Here is a 17355-nt window from a genome sequence, read left to right as displayed (position 1 = left end):
GCCCCTGACTGATTTTTCTTTGGGCCAGTGGCCCCTGACCCAAAAACAGTTCCCATCCCAGCTTCCAAATCGAGGCTCATGTTCTGAGGTGGTGGGCACGTGAATGTTCAGTGCCCTTTTATAACTCCCGGGGTACTGTGGACCGGTGAGTTTGTGGGCGCTGATCCCCTGCAATTCATCCTTTCGGGAGCCACTCTGCGTTCTCCTTCTGAGTCAGCTGTTGGTGGAATTCTCAGGTAGGTGTGGACGCGCGCCAAAAATCTTCGGCTTTCCTTTCCCTCATGTATCCCGTATCCTTGAAGGCGGATACATCGAACATTCAAAAGCTAATGTGTGTCTAATCAGAAAATAGCCACCTACAATCTCCCTCCTCTGTCCAGCCCTCCACCCCACCCCGATTAGCAGCCAGACTTAATGCGCTGGGTTTTGCAGCCAGCTGACTGCTTTTTGCCTGGCTTTCCCTTTCCCCTGCTTTTGGAGCTGCCTGCTTTGTCGGCTCGCTAGCAGAGTGAGAAGTGATTTGACTGGGGCGCGTTGGTTTTGTAGCCATGCGCTGCAGCGAGTCTGTGCAACTCTTGGGTAACAGGCAAACCTACACCAGTGGCGCTGAGTTTTCATTAACTCGCAGGCCCACGCGGTTCTACTGCTGCATTTGCAGAATGAATCCGACCTTTTCCGAGTGTCCCTTTAGACGGTCATGTTGGGGGAAATCGTGGCCGGCACAAACTTTTCCAACCTCCCCGGGCCGGCAAATGAACATGCCGACATGGCACCAGGCTCCCCTGCTTTTGTGCAGAGCTCCTGAAAGAGCTTTTCTAGCTGGCACGGCAGTGGAGTTAAGCCCATGAGAGGTCCCTCTTAATTAAATTTGAAAACGGCTCAGCTAAGAGGGCTTTCCGAGGGAGTCAGGCGGTAGGCCGTGGGCCTGAACGACTGCCACAGGCTAGCACCGCCACCCACAGTCCTGATCCTCAGGACATGTGTTCAGATTATGGAGAAATCCCTCAGCAATGAGGTTGCTTTAACTCGTGAGCACGTGAGGCGTTTGGAACACAGCGAAAAAATATTGCACAGACTTTGCAGCGTTGACCCAGCGCAGGCTGGCAGGGACGACAGAGGAAGGAAACTTGGTAGATTTCTCCCCTGTAGCTCTGCACATTCCCAGTGAGGCCACGATTCCGCACAAGCTCTCGGGTGATAACGTGGGCCCTGAGCGGAAAAGCCAGGTGAAATTGTTTGGGGCAAACCTTTCTGCCCTGAAAACATGCGTTTTTGGCTTGGCCAAACCATTTTGTGAATTCGTGGCAAATTCACTGATTTTTGTGGTTGTGGTTGTTCAGCCTCTGCCCTCCAAAATCCCCCCCCCCCCCCAGAGTTTTTGATTGTTTTGATTTGAAAGGATTTCTATTAAAAATGCCCCCTCCCCCATCCGATCTCAAATTCTGAAAACCAGAAAGAAGCTTTCTCCCTGAAACTAACCATTGTCGGCTTTTTTGTCCCCCTCCCCATGTTAAAAAAAAAAAAAAAAAACCCAAAAGTCTTTCAGGTTCACCCAAAATGAAATTATTTTTCAAGGCTCTTGGTTCAGCCAGCGAATCAGAGCGATGACTGATCTGCACACCCCCCGCTCCATCACAGCCACACTTAAAAGCCAGATATCCCTCCCCTCCCCCCCCTCAGCTCCTTCCGTCTGACTCTCGAGTTCCGTCAGAACTGTCACTTCCCCCCATGCAGGTGAGAATGAGAGATGCTGAACTGTGCATCGTAAGGAGGCCTGGAAGCTAAGGTCGCGGTGTCCCCTCGACTCAGACCCCACAGTTTGACTCCTGGATCGGTTTGTTCATCCCACCTCGTTTGTTTCTGCATTCTTATATTTCAACCCCCCCTGTTCTTAGCTGATCTTAAGGAGTCCTGAGTTTGCCGTGAGCATAAAATTCCATTCTGTCTCCCGGCCCGACTGGAGCTGCAAAGGGAAGAAAAACAAATACGCAGCATGGGACCATTAGGGTCTTGTTTTCTCCTCTTCTTCGCTTCCCTCCTTGGTGCTTTTAGACAGAACTGCGATCCCCTTGACCTTCGGCTGACTCAGTCCCATAATGTATCTGTCTTGCAGGAGTGCAGGGGCCCTGCTGAGATCAAGGCCCCGTTGTGCTAGGGAAGAGCATGTCCCTGCCTCCAGAACTGTACCATCTAAATAGGGGCTGTGTTGCAGAACGGCTACTAGTAGCACAGAAGCACTAGTCGAGGTCAAAATGTATCTGAGAAAGTTTGTCTGACTCTAACTCCTCATCCCCACCCTGATTTGAGCCTCCCACCCCACCAGGTGCCCTGCAGGGATGACGGGGGGGGGGGGGGGGTTGAAGCTCCCTCCCTGCCCCCCGATTCGTACGGGAACATTGCCCGAGGATTCACTCATTTGCTGGGGAGTGCGAGGGAAGCACCACGGTCATTTCCCAAATGCTGACCGGGCGCCACTCTACTTCATGGAAGAGCTGTGTCCTGAGTCGAGCTGGGGTCGGCGTGGCTGGCGGAGAGGCGGATGCACGAGTCTCCTCCACTCCTGGGGGCAGGTGGGCGGCCGAGGGCACATGCGGTTTGGCTGGCAGAGTGTGTGGCGTCTCCTTTTTCCATAACCCCTCGTTTTGAATCGCCCCCTTGGTTTCCCTTCCATTCACATTGCCAATCCTGGATGGGAACAGGCTCCGAGGGAATACCGAGAAGCCACTAATGCCGCCTGTTGAAGGAAAAGCAGTCTCCTTTCAGCCTCGAGTTGGCTGTTTCAGTCAGCCTGGGTCTCCTGTGAAATCACACAGCCGCGAGGACCCTCTGAGTGCAACGGGGCTGTTGTGCGGTTGTAAGCCAGGCAAGTTTCAGAGCCCGGCCAAAATCAACAGTTATCTCCAGTTTCAGGAAATTTAAAGCTGCGGTGAACGGTGTCTTCTTGAGGACTGACAGATGACACAGGTGGCCAAGCGCGCGGCCAATGCAAAAGCAGCTTTTTGATGTTATTAATCATCTTGACAGGTCGTTGGGTGGCACACGGCTTAAGGTGGGTCTCTTATTTACAAGGTCAGGGGGGTTCAACTCCCCAGAGAGGCTTGCGTTAACACCGGCTTGCAGCCAGCCATCTTTCGAAGAAGAAAGGGCTTTCTCCACTTACAACGCTGGCTTCAACAGGCCCGAAGCATGCTGTTCACCAGCGTGGCTCTCGATTGACTGGTCTCCCCCATAAGGATTTTCATGGGGGGCTAGGAGAAGCTGCTGGGTAGCTTCCTTTCAGGCAGGGGCCTCCAACCGTTGGAAGCACAAGCTCGCTTTTTGAATTTAAGTCAGTCCAGGATCCAGGAGCGGCCTGAGGTGGGCTGCAGCAGCTGGCGCCCCAGGCAGAACGCATGATCGGCACCCCTGCCTGCACGGCCATCAATGGAGTGACATCATCATCGGACGCCCCGTGACGTCATCATCGGGCACCATTGAAGGCGACGGCCGCGTTGGCCTATAGTGATGGGCTGCCCCGGCTAGGATCTACCTCAGAGCTCAGCACCCTGGCCCTACCCCTGCCTCTGCCCCACCCCTTCTCCGGCATCCTGCTCTGCTCAGTCTATGGAGATGGGGCACAGAGAGAGACACCGTCACATCCGCAACCCACCCTTCGGCCCCCCACCTTACACATGCCGAGGGCAGGAGCAGACCAGCAGTGGTGGGGAGGGGCAGCTGAAGTGCCGGCACTTGATAGCCTCCTGGCCAAACCAGTCACGATCACCTGTCAGAGGTGCCAGGATCTACCAGTAGATGCCAAAGGAGGTTGTGAAGGCCACAACTTCAAAAAAGAACTAGCTAAATTCATGGAGGTTAGGTCCGTCAATTCTTATTAGCCAGAATGGCATCCCTAGCCTCTGTCAGGGGCTGCGAATGGATCACTTAAAACAGTGTTTCTCAATTTTTTTTTTTTTTAAATAAAGTACCCCTTTAAAAAAAATTTATAAGTACCCCCCCCACCTACAGTTTTCAGGCACACGATTTTTTTCCTACCATTGCAACGCATTTGTTTAAACAGCTTAATCGTAGCCGGGTGCAGGAGGGGAAATTTTGGGGTGTAAAAAGTAGAAAAATAATAAGTGCTGTAAAACTTAAAGCAAAACTTCATTTTTCTCCAAATTTCAGTTGTGCTGATATTCCCCTCCCCCCGACTTCTCTCGAATACCCCTGAGGGTACTCGTACCGCTGGTTGAGAAACACTGACTTAGAACATAAAAACAGCCATACTGGGTCAGACCCTTCACCTAAGGTCCGTCTGGCCCAGTATCCTTTCTGCTGACAGTGGCCAATACCAGACGCTCCAGAGCAGTGTTTCCCAACTTTATTTGGCTACGGAACCCTTTTGAACTCGAAAGAATTTCGTGGAACCCCTGACTGCGTGCACAGCGCTGAGTAGTGACATCATCGACCTCTCTCTCTGGCTAAGCTGGCATTCCACAGGGATTCTTATTGTGGCAAACAGATGAAAATGGTTTTCAATAAAATTCATGAATGAAAATTCCATTCCATTACAATAATTCTAGTTTTCTACCGGAACCCTTATTTTCACTCTGCAGAACCCTGGGGTTCCGTGGAACACCATTTGGGAAACAGTGCCCAAGAGGAAGGAAACACAGCAGGTAATCATCACATGATCTGCCCCTGTCACCCACCTCCAGAGAAACAACGGCTAAGGACACCATTCTTACCCATCCTGGCTCATAGCCATTGATAAACCTAACCTCCATGAATCTATCTAGCTCTTATTTGAACCCTGTTAAAGTCCTAGTCTTCACAACATCCTCTGGCAAGGAGTTCCACAGGTTGACAGTGCACTGAGTGAAGAATTGATGATTCCCTGCTCTGTTCATTCCCTCTGGGGCACCTGGCATTGGCCACTGTCGGAAGATGGGACACTGGGCTTGATGGACCTTTTATCTGACCCAGCATGGCCGGTCTTATGTTCTTAGTCTGATCTACTAGTTCGTGACCACTGCTTTCAGGAAATGGAAGGTGGGCAGTACAAAAGCAATTTCTTTACCAATAAGTCTTATGTTAGCACTAGCTCATAACAAGACAAAGTTTGAACCTGCTGCTCCTGTCAAACTCTTGGCTTTCTTGTAAGGGATCCCCTCAGCTGCTGTTATTTCTGGGGACAGCCCCAAGAGGCTGGGTTGAACATTGAACAGGAATTAAAATCCTAAATGTCCGAGGGAGGTGGGATTTTGCTGGAAGGCAACTGTGTGGTTTTGTGAAGTGCTTGTGAGGTCTTTGCCATCTTCTACAAGAAACAGGCTATGACACGGATATATTTGCCCACCTTTCTTCTCTTTTTTTTTTTTTTTTTTTTTTTCTCCGCTTGTCCACTCAGTTGCCTACATGCCGTCCTAAACCCTGTCTCCTAATGGATCTGGTAATCTGGGTATCGGAGAATCTCTCCCATCCCGCTACTGGTGGTGGCATAGCAGATGAACACCTGAGGGAATGCTTTCCGTGTGCAGCTAAAAATAATTATTCTTCCTTCGGCTTTCCACTTGAACACCATTCAGTGCAAAGAACCATTTTGGCACTTACGAATGTGACCTGGGATTAATAATAAAGAACCGAAGGCCTGGCATATGACAGAATTGAATCAGAAAATCATGGGCGGCTGTGGGTATTCTGCACAGCAAGTCATATTGCAAAACTTCCGGGGCCCAGACTTATTGTTATCTTGTTGGCATCACTTTTCACTTCCTCTGGGCTTGTGGGAACTGGGAACAAATCAAATTCCATCTGTTTCCACTGAAATAAGGAATTGAGTGAAGGGAGTTGCTCGAAATAAGGAATTGAGTGAAGGGAGTTGCTTGGGATTCCCAAGAATCAGCAGCAAATGCCTCTTGGTGTCCTCTAGGATTTTGATGTGCTTGGGCAACTTGCAGAAGGGAAACAAACTGCTTGGGTGGGAAGAAATCTGCACAACCCGTTCGGTTTTGCCTACTGCTCCCCATCTAGCGTGAAAACTGAAACCACCTTGCTTTCTTCAGCTTACAAGCTGTGGGCTGACGTCTGAAGGGCTGCAAATGTGATTGGCTGGCCAGAGTTATAAGAGCATTTATTATTCGGGTTGCCGACTTTCTATTGGTACAAAATTGAACACACAGCCCTGCCCCTTCCTGAGGCTCCGCCCCTTCCTTGAGGTCCCTCCTCCAGTCACTCCATCCCTCCTCGCCCCTCAGTGGCGTGCTCTCCCACACCCTCACTTTCATTGAGTGTGTGTGGGGTGGTGGTAATTGAGATGTAGCCGTGTTAGTCTTGTCTTGCTGAAACAAAAGACAGGACTATGCAGCACTTTAAAGACTAACAAGATGGTTTATTAGGTGATGAGCTTTCATGGGCCAGACCCACTTCCTCAGATCAATTTGTGGAAGAAAATTGGCACAACCATATATACCGAAGGGATACAATCAAAAAAGGTGAACACATAAAATAGACACATCAGATTTTAGAACAGAGCGGGGATGCGGCGGGGGGAGGTTAGTGTCTATGAGATAATGATATTAGAGGTGATAATTGGGGACGCTATCTTTGTAATGGGTAAGATAATTAGCATCTTTGTTAAGGCCCACTGGTAAAGTGTCAAATTTAAGCATGAATGACAGTTCAGAGGCTTCTCTTTGAAGTCTTGTGTTAAAGTCTCTTTGAAGCAGGATGCAGGTAGTCAGGTCGTTGAGACAATGCCCAGTCTGGTTGAAATAGCAAGAAATTGTTTTTTCTTTGTGAAACTGTCTGTGTCTGTTTTGTGGGCATTGATTCTTTGGCGAAGTGTCTGAGAAGTTTGTCCAATATACATAGCAGACGGATACTGTTGGCACATGATGGCATAAATTATATTTCTGGATGAGCAGGAATATGTGTTCTTGATCTTATAACTGAAATGGTTAAGTCCAATGATGGTGTCAGCAGAGTAAATATGGGGACAAAGCTGGCAATGGGGTTTGTTGCAAGGGAAAGTTCCAGGGTTGGTATTAGTGTGGTATGTCCTGTGGTTGTTGGCAAGAATCATCCTGAGGTTAGGTGGTTGTCTATAGGAGACTATGGGTTTGTCTTCCAGAGCCTCTCGGAGTGTAGTATCCTGTTCCAGTATAGGCTGTAGTTTATTGATAAAGTGTTGGACGGGTTTAAGTAGGGGGCTGTAGGTGATGACAAGTGGTGTTCTATTGTTGGTTTTCTTGGGCTGTCTTGAAGTAGGTGGTTTCTGGGTATTCGTCTGGCTCTTTCAATTTGTTTTTTTATTTCTCTGGGTGGGTAATTGAGGTTTATAAATGCTTGGTAGAGATCCTGAAGTTTCTGGTCTCTGTCAGTGGGATTGGAGAAGATGCGGTTGTATCGAAGGGCTGGGCTATAGACGATCATATGGTGTGTTCTGGATGGGAGCTGGATGCATATAGGTAACTGTACGAGTCAGTGGGTTTTCTGTACAGAGTGATATCTAATTTACCATTGGTGATTTGTACTGTGGTGTGATTTTTTGTGTGGGGGTGGAATGGGGAAGGGGCGAGGGAGGCAGTGAGGGGGTTCCAGCTCCGGTTGCAGGAGACAGTGAGGGATCTGGCTAGGTTTAGGTCTGGGTTAGGGCTGGGGATGAGCGGTTTGGAGTGCAGAAGTGGGCACCAGGCTGGGAAGAAGGGGGCAAAGGATTTGGGGGGTGGGGGTTGGTGCAGAAAGGGGTGAGGGCGTGGAGATGGGGTTGGGGATGAGGCGTTGCAAGTGGGGGAGGGGGCTCTGTATGGGGGCACTAGGTTGAGGTGCAAGGGGGTGAAGGCTCTGGGCTGAGGTTGTGGGCTCTGAGGTAAGTCCAAGGATGAGGGGGTTGGGATGCAAGAGTGGGTTCCAGGTTCAGGGAGGGGCCCAGGCCTGGTGTTTGGGGGTCTGAGAGGGGTTTCAGATTTTTCTGAGAGGCGTGTGGGGGCGGGGGATTGGGACTTGGGTGTCTCCTGGTCTGTGGCAAAAAGGCAAGCAGCTGGGAACCCACTAATGGGAGCATGGAGTCAGCAGGTGCAGTGCATGGAGGCCCGTGGGCCCCCTGCCTAGGAGCCGGACCTGCTGTCCACTTCTGGAGGATAGCCTGTCTCAGCTCCACGGCAGCACCGCCTGGACTTTTAATGGCCACCTGGATCCCTTTTTGACTGGGTGTTCCAGTCAAAAACTGGACGTCTGCTCACCAATGTTCTCTTTAATTTTTTTGCACCCATGTGTGGAGTAATTTTTGTTCTGTGCACCAAGGCAAGTGCAGATGTGCACCACCAGGAGGAACACATGGTGCTGGCTGTGGGAGACTGTGGGTGCTCTGCTAAGCAGCTGGGTAGCATTGGACTCTCTCCTGGGTGGCCCCTCCCCTTCCCCCAAGCGCTCAGCTTACGGGGAACACTGCTGGTCACCCAGTTCATTATAAAACTATAGCATCAGAGAAATTTCTGGCTTGAAAGGACCTTGAGAAGTCTTCAAGTCATGTCCTCTGTGCACATGTGGTCAGTGTTCATATAGCACCTAGCATAATAGGATCCTGGTCTGACACTAAAATGCTACAGTGATACAAATAAATAATTCATGTTCAACTTACTTTTGTAGAACAAAGAGCAGAGTTTGGCCCACTGCAGCTCATTTAAATTTCTGGGTTTAATTTAGGCGGGTACCGAGAGAAATAAGGAACAAAGCCCATTTCGAGGGGAAATGTTAGCTCCTGAAAACAAATCCCACACCAAGATTTGCTGATATCTATAGTAATCCAAATAAATCCAGAACTTAACTGTATTAAAATATTTTTTCTGCTTCTTAAAAACTATTTCCACCTTCCCTTTCCCTTGTTATCCATGTTATAAATGGCCTAATTATTGAAAGTGATGAGTTCCTTTCCCAAGTACATCTATAAAACCAGACAAGCTTTTTTTAAAAAAAATCTTTCTAAAGAGTTGCCAATTTTTTTTATTTTGTTAAACATTTAAATATAAAACCCAGCTCCAAACATTCCTGTTAAGGATTGTATTTCAGGTGAGCATAGACGGATGCTTCCTGCTGAGACTTTTTTCCTTTGAGGGTAATGAACGTGAAATGTTTGGCTTGTCACCATGCCATTGGGTGCCTGCTGCCTGTGCCATGGTACATGATGGTGATCAGCACTTGGACCTACCCCATAGTTCCTCATGACATGCTGGGATTTGAAGAGAGAGACATTTTCTGCATAGGACTTGCCTGTAGAAGAATGCTGAGAAATAAAGGTAACCACCACCTGGTTGATTTGAACCCAGGACCTCAGCCTTGGAGCCTCTACAGATTGATCTATAAAGCTAGGCTCTCAGCATACCCTGTAGAACTCCCTTGCATGTATCTCTCACTTTAAGTGGTCTAAGTGCCGCTATATGGAACAGTGAACCACACTAAAGTATGTGGGTTATATTATCTGGTTCCCTTTGCTGCTTTACTTAGTAGCACTATGGTGGGGGTGACAGTCCAGCACTGGCCAGAAGGGGTTAAAGCAGGCAGGGGGGAGCCTGCGGAGAGCCCAAGCCAATCAGGGTGTAGCTTGCTGTGGCAGTCCTATATAAAAGGAGCTGCTCAGCACAAAGCAGACAGTTAGGCCATGACCAGGGATGGTGCAGGCCTCAGTTGCTGGAGGAGCACCATCTGGGCAGGCTTGGGGGGAGGGCTAGAGAGGGAGGCTGACGCCTGCTAGGCTGCTGGACTTGTTTCAAGGGCCAGGAGGGTGCAAAGGGTCATAGGGGAAGTGGCTCATGGAACTAGAAGTGGTGGAGGGGAGTAAAGGAGGACAGGACAAGAGGGCCCCTGGGTTGGGACCCAGAGTAGTGGGCGGGCCTGGGTTCCCCTCTTCCCCATGTCTAGCCACCATGGTTACGTGGCCTGGAAGGACTGTGGCAACCCCTGCAGGGAGGGGCTAGATTGAGGCTGCAGTTGGCCTTCGTGGCAGGCGCTGCATGAAGGACTGTTGATAACTCCCAGACGGGGGAGGAAAGACCGCTGACGTGGGCACGGCCGGAGGGCAGTGTCCCAAAGAGGCTGCTGTGGTCGGGGAGCGGGACCGGAACATGGAGTGAGGGCAGGGGAGACAGCAGCCAGACGGAGGTGCCCTATGGGCTAAAGAACTAATTCCCCAGAGCGACCTGCAGGAGGCGCCGCAGGGCTGAGCCTGCCCCGTGACAAGCGGAATGCTCTGTTCCCGGCACGTTCGGTCTGAGGGCTTGGGGGAGCGGCCCTGCATGTTTTGTTCGGCCTTTCGCTGTTACTGCAACTTGACTTTGAGAACTGGGGTTGTCTTCATATCTGGTCCTCTTCATGACCTTTCCTGTGTTGCAATCTGTCCCTTTTGGGGACAGAAAATGACAGGTAAGGTTGTTGAACAAATGGAGCATCGTTTTACTCCCTGCCCAATCATTATTCCATATTTCCAAAGGGGCTTTCTTAAGGTCTATATAAATTCTGTAACTTTCAGAAGGATGGATGGGCAGGCTAAGGAGGGATCCTGACTGGCTGCTTTTCAGTGGATTATACTATCAGGGAGCGGGGTGTATGTGAGCCATTATAATAGCTCAGTGTCCAGCAAAGAGCACAGAATAGTAAGATCCAATTCTTGTTCAGGGCTTCCCCTGGTCTTGCTCTCGCTTCTCCACAACATCTCTCCTAATTTTCATTTGGCACCACCTCCCAGTCACAAATTAGCACTGCTTTCTAAGCCAGCCTTTTTCTGTCTGTCTGTCACTCTCCCTTCCTGCCAATCACTCTTGCAACTTTCTTTTCACACAAAACTGAACACCTAGCCCCGCCCCTTCCCTGAGGCCCGGCCCTTTCCTTGAAGCTAATCAATGGGGCATGGTAGTTCTGGGGTACAAAATATATTGGGCAGAACAGGTCATGCTGGTTGGGGAGTGGCACTGTATGTGAAAGAGAGCATAGAATCAAATGACGTAAAATCTTTAAATGAACCGAACGATTCCATGCTTTAATAATATGAATATAACAGTAGGGATATACTACTGACCACCTACCGCAAGGGATATACTACTGACCACCTGCCACCCAGGGAGAAGCAAGGCACAGTTGGGGGATGGGTGGGTGGGGGCTTAGAGGAGGGGTGGGGCCAGTGGTGGGGGGTTGCCATGGGCCCTATACTGGAGACACTGGGGGAGGATCCCCCAGGTCCCGCATTCCCCTTGGTGTGCCCCGGGTCTGTTTAAATTTCAACTTCAGTGCCCGTTGGGGTGAGTTACTCGATCTGCTGCGCCTCTTTTGGTGGGTGAATTACCCCAAGCCAGCCTCTCTCCAGCTCAGTGGGCCTCATGCACAGTTGATGCATAAGTAGGGTGCTGTATGTTCTGGGTTGGGAACCGGTGACGGATCCAGGGTGAAGCGTTGCTGGGGCTGTTGGAAGACCATATTAGTTATACGGACCAAGGCATCCCGTAGCCCCACTCAGGGTCCCAAGGCCTCATCTCTGAATTTGCCCCAAGCTTGATCCCCTTGTTAACTAGCATGAAAGGGTCGGTTGCTGCTCCCCCAGTCGGCAGATTGCCGTTGCGCACTCGTTCCTTCTGGCTGTCGTTTCCAAAGGCGTTCCCCTTGCAGGCGTCCGTGTCGCTGACAGGAAGCAAAGTGCCCTGTTCTAGTGGCTTGCCAGCCATCAGCTGGTTAGATTCCTTTTGGGCCTTGCTCCCTGAAAGGTTCCGCCTTTTCTGAAAGAGCTCGTTACTAACGGCATCCCGAGAGACAGCTGAAAATTGTCCTTTTTTAAAGAGACGTTTCCCTCCTCTTCCTCCACCACCCCTGTTGTTTTTAAAGCCCATCTCTTCCTCCTCCCGAGCAGGCAAGCAGCCATGGGGTGGGCGGATCAGTATCCAGACGAGGTGGTGCCAGATCAGCTAGCCCTCAGGCTCCTTGCGGTTTTTCATTTATTTTTTTTTCCCCTTGGGGAAAATGGTGGTGGTGGGGCGGGGGGGAATTACAGGGAGCTCTCAAGACTTCCTGCAGCCGGGCAAGTGATCTCAGGTTTCAACCTGAACAAAACGAGCTGTTGTTCCCCTGATGATTACCTGTCCTTGGCTTCCAAATAGGTGTTCTCTGTCGAGTCAGAGATTGCGGTTCAGAGCAAGGACAGACTTAGGTACACGTTGCCGTGACAACGTTTAGGCAAAAGCCGTGGCAAAGCGCTCGGGTGCACACGAGGGACTGTTGTCTTGTTGTCGTGGTTTTTTTTTTTTTTTTTTTTTTAAAACCTTTACTGACTCCACCTTATGAGGCAGGTAACCCCTCAGTTGGATTAATTGGCTTTTGTGCCTCAGTGTTTTTAAACCCCCCCAGCCTGTATTTTGTGCTGGTTTAGTTTGATTCCAAACATGTTGTCGCACTTCAGGCAAGGAATCCCTGTAGCCAGATGAAATTCAGCATGCCCAAACTGGATTCAGGATCAGCGTTATTTAGGTGAACTATTGGCCCAGTATAAAAGTAAGTGGGAGTGTTTCGGTTGGCTTTCATGGGCCTTGGATCTTTTTGTGTTAATGTCCTGAGGTCTAATCCAAGAGGCAGGGCTGCTCTGAAAATCGAGGGAAGGATATCTGTGAAAAACGAAGGAATTTCATTTGTGTTTCAACCATTGTTGAAAGCCTTCCTCTCCCGCTGACATCTGTGGAACGATTTGCATATATGCACATGATAAGAGGCACTCTCTGTTCCTAAAAGCTTACATTCTAACAGGCCCGTCAACAGCAGACGGGGAGGGAAGGAGGACTGCTCAAAAGGACCCAGGCCTCCCGGCCATTGTTACTATGGCAACAGCGGCGGATGGAGCCCCGTGCCCTTTAAATTGCCACTGGAGCCCGGCATGGAACATTCCAGAAGCGCTGAGGGTTGCCGGTGAAGGCGCTGTGAGCTCCAGATGGTGCTGAGAGCTGGCTGTCCAGACCCCGCCCCTTCCACCTGAGTCCCCACCCCCCGTTGCCCAGAGTCCTGGTGAGTCTGTTGGCTCTAAATGGACAAGACCGAAGAAATAGTCTTTATTTAGTTACATTTTACAGATTGGAAACTGAGTCACTCAGATGACGTGACTTGCCCGAGGTCATACAGGAAGACTGTGGCAGAGACAAGAACGAGTTTAGTGTGGTACCCTCACTTCAAGACCATCTTCCTTCTCTTCCTCACCTTTTTGCCTGATAAACCAGAATTATTAAACTTCTGCTTAGTGAGGATTATCTAATACATGTTTCAAACACCTGCATTTGATCATGAATCATACATTCATTTTAATAGGACACTTTGAATGGCCAAATGGACCTGTCAAAAACACAGCACAGCATGGTAGCAAAGGGTAGACATATGAAGATAGGATGTAGTATGCAACCTTCGATCCGTGAATGTGTCTTCATGATCCAATATTTGACGATTTGGAAATACCTCATTAAATTGTTAATTATATGAAGTGCATGTGTGGGAACATTCATTTCAAGGATAATACTTAGTGTTTCATCTGAAGCTGCTCTTAATTCTGTATCCTTCAGAAAATCCTTCTCCTTAATTACTAGATCTTAACGATGGTAATTGGTGGTAATAGCGGGCTAGTGAATTGAGCAAAGCCCTGGAAGTCGCAGCCTCCTGATTTCAATCTCTACTCTGCTAATCCTTTTGTGGCCCCGGGCAAGTCTCTTATCCACTCTATATCTCAGTTTCCCTCTCTACAAAACAGGGATGACTAAACCCCAGCCCTTCTAAGAGGGATGTGAACAATACAATGTTAATGTTGGCATGGCACTTTGAAAATGAAACACTATGTCTTACTATATATTTTAGACATGTGTGTCTGTCCGTCCATCTGTGAATCTATTGTTCAAGATCTCCTCCTAAGTGGTAAGAGTGAGGACTGCCAGATTTGGTAGGCAGCTTCCTCTTATCCTAACTTAAAGGAAGGTCAGGGTTTGGTTGTGCCAGGGCAATGGGATGTGCTTGGAATTTAATTTTCTCATAAAATGGAAAGGGAGGGGGTCTGGCAGGAGAGACCGTTATACTTCAGAATGACCACAGGGGGCAGCAAGGGGCCAGAGATGGGGACTGGGACAGCTATAACCTGTTTGGGTCAACTGGGGGCAAGGGTGGCGAAAGGGAAAGCTCTCTACTATATATTTCTGTTTGTGTATCTGTTTGTCTGTGTCCCCCGGCTGAGGGACATGGACCCCTCCCCCAGCTGCAGCAGCCATGGGCAGCTGCTTCTCACCTGGCCCCACGCTGATGTGGTAAGAGAGGGCTGGGGTTGCCCTTTCTCCCTGGGGCTCCTGCATACTGAACCCCTCATCCCCAGCCCTACCCCAGAACAATAATTTTAAATGAAGAAAAACAAAACTTGAGTTCAGTACCCAAGCAATGCCGGGTAAATCTTCTAGTAAGATTATATATGTCAAATTATTACCTTCGATGGATTAGATAAAAGTATAATCCGAAGAGATACTCCCAAAATACAAGCCCTTTTGCAAAATAGAAATGGCATGTTCGTTCTTGTCTAGGTGCAAAGCAGTCTGCTTGCTCAAACCAAGCGCTTTGTAGTTTATAGCTCTCTGGAAGATGCCTGATGATACAAATATGTTTAAAACTGAAACGAAGCATTAGCCAAACAGTGTCTTCTTGTGCCTTGCAAATTCATGGTGAGATCACTGACTCTTAAGGGACGGGGAAACAGAGTGCAATAAAACTCACTTTTCAATTTTAATCGTTCCAGACACACGGGAATTTGGAGGATATCAGTTAAGCATCTTGGGTTCCTTGACAAGTGCTTGAGAAGGGCCCATGTACAATATATTCTGTGGCAGCAGTAGGAATTTATAAGGATGAGTAGAATTGTTTCCAGGCAGGCTGTTGAACAGTTTTTTATCGTAAAACGCTAGTTTCAATAAATGGGAAGCAAGAGACTTAAACTCAACCTTTGATTCTAAGAAGTAAATCACGTGGTTCATCTCAAAACGTCTTTCTATGTTATTGTTTTGCTGGGTAAATAAACACTGGCCTTATACCTTGTACAAAGTGTATGGAAGGTCAACAAACGTCTCTTGAAAATTGTTTCACTTCTCTGTTGGGTAGCCACACACGGTGGTTTTGTGAGTAAATAAGGCCAACAGCAGTGAACTCTTCTGGTGATTTTGAAGGGTGGATTTCCAAAAGCAAAAACCTCACCCGGCTGTTGTGCCAAGTAGCACGTGAGACCTACCGGACTCTCTGGGGCTATTACCAGATGACTGGCCATTGGAGAATATTTTACGATTCAGTTAATTAGAGGGCAACTACTTCATTACTAGGCCAGATCCTCAGCTATGTAAAGGGACATTTTTCTGACGTCAATGGAGCCTTGCTGATTTTCACCAGCTGTAGATCTGGTTTGCACGACTCAGGCCAGAACCAAGCTTTGGATAACATGGAAAGGTGGATAGATAGGATCAGCGGGGTGACAGCCACCGTGGGCCCCAGGGAGCAAGGTGTCGGGGGCGGGGGCTGTGTTCCAGAAGGGGTGGGCCAGAGGACAGTCAGCCCTTAGCACTGCCCACACCATGGCACCCCTCCTCAGGCCTCAGAGCGGTGTCCCTACATTCTGTCAACCAATCAAAGGGGTTTGGGGCACTGTTGCCATAGTAACAGAAGCGCTGGGCCCCTTTCAATCTCCGGGCCCTGGGGCAGTTCCCCCTTTTTGCCCCAGCTTGTGGGCAGGCCTGGATAGGATCCAGAAGATGGGGGTTTGCCTTTACTTAGTGTAGCAGTTCGGTTTCACTGTGAGGCGTAACCCGGGGTAAGTAATGAGTTTTGTGGCAGCGATTGCTACATGGGATGGTGGCTGATGCAGCTAGGCATTAAAGACTTTAAAAGGACTTATGCCTGAATGAGCAGTGTAGCACGACTGGGTCCCTAGTGGGCCAAAAGATAAAACATAAGCCATGCAGCCCACACTTACTAATGTTACATTGCAAAGAGACTCAGTATTGTACCAATGGTATGTAACATAGTTCATGGCTAGAGGGGTTAGAGCAGGGGTGGGCAATAATGTTTTCAGGGGGGCCACTTAATGAATTTTGGTAGGTGGTCATGGGCTGGTTCCACTCCCAGAAGGGATCGGGCCTGGGTGGAAGGGGGAGCTACGGATTAGCTTCCCCCATCAGAGTTGTCTGGGGCTGGAGGCTTTGAATTAAAAACACAGCAAAGGGCTCACAGCTCTAGCCACACCCGGACTGGATCAAAGTGTTAGGTGGGCCAGATCTGGCCCCCGGGCTGCATCTTGCCTAGCTCTGGGTACGATTGAGGTCTGGAGATTTTTCAATACAAAAGGGATCTTTAGGCTAGCAGACAAAGGCTTAACAATATCCAGTGTCTGGAGGTTGAACTCAACAAAGTTCAAGTTGGAAACACCAATTTTTAACCATGACGTTTATTAACCAGTGGAAGAGCTTCTCACAGGATGTGATCAGCAGTGTTCCCTATAAAGCTGAGTGCTTGGTCGTCCACCCAGGACAGATTTAAATTCCACCCAGCTGATTAGCAGAGTGCCCACTGCTGGCAGGGTGTGTTTCTACTGGTGGTGCACATCCGCACATGCGCTGGTGCACAAAATAAAAACTTTTATTCCGCACATGGCTGGAAAAATAGAGAAAACATTGGTGGTCAGGTCTTCTTTTCTTGGAGCCTTTAATTAGTGCTGGACATCTTTCTAAACAATCTGCTGTCATTCCAGCACATGGTGGTGAGCGATATACAGAAATTCACTGGCTGAAATTGATGGGGGGGGGGGCGGTATTTCAGATGAATGATCACAGTGGTTTCTTCTGGCTTTAAATGAGATGGAGGAAAAAACATCGAGTTAGTGGGCCGGATTCTTAGCTGATAAAAATCTGTAGGTCTGCCTTGACCTGAATAGCGCTATGCTGATTTGCCATTAAAGAAGGAGCTACTCCTGTGTTCCAAGAACTGTCGTTAAGGTTGCTCCTGCTGGGCACACCTGATTGCCTCTGCTCCCTTTTTTCACCACCTTTATTGCCTCACTACAGGGTCGCTTTTCCTGCCCACTGGTTTTCAGTGGTTCCCCCCTCTGCCCCTAGTTCTCTTTTTCCCCATTGTGAAATGGTTTTCCTTTCTGTTTCTACCTGTTCCAGCCCTGAGGCAGAGAGCAGAAAAACACATTCATTAGGATTTGCCCTGGCCTCTCACATGCATCCAACTACAGTGAATGAGACTCTGCTGTTTGGCAGGTATGTGGTGTTGCCGCTTGACTTGGCTTTTACCCTTACATGGTTTTGGGGTTTGAAGTTACAGTGTTTCTTAAACTTT

General features: G+C 49.0%; 1 long non-coding RNA gene across 3 annotated transcripts in view; it reads left to right on the top strand.

The window, feature by feature from the left end:
• The window catches only part of LOC112544943 (uncharacterized), a 195724-nt gene that overhangs the window by 16310 nt on the left and 162059 nt on the right, over positions 1 to 17355 (top strand). For all 3 annotated transcript variants that reach the window (XR_012896921.1, XR_012896923.1, XR_012896922.1), the window contains exon 2: positions 17181 to 17276. This is a non-coding gene — a long non-coding RNA (uncharacterized LOC112544943). The remainder of the gene's footprint in view (positions 1 to 17180; positions 17277 to 17355) is intronic.

The sequence above is a fragment of the Pelodiscus sinensis genome, chromosome 20 (assembly GCF_049634645.1).
Source record: "Pelodiscus sinensis isolate JC-2024 chromosome 20, ASM4963464v1, whole genome shotgun sequence".
NCBI lineage: Eukaryota > Metazoa > Chordata > Testudines > Trionychidae > Pelodiscus > Pelodiscus sinensis.
The sequence above is the reverse complement of the archived record's forward strand: the minus strand, read 5'-3'. Positions and strand labels throughout refer to the sequence as shown.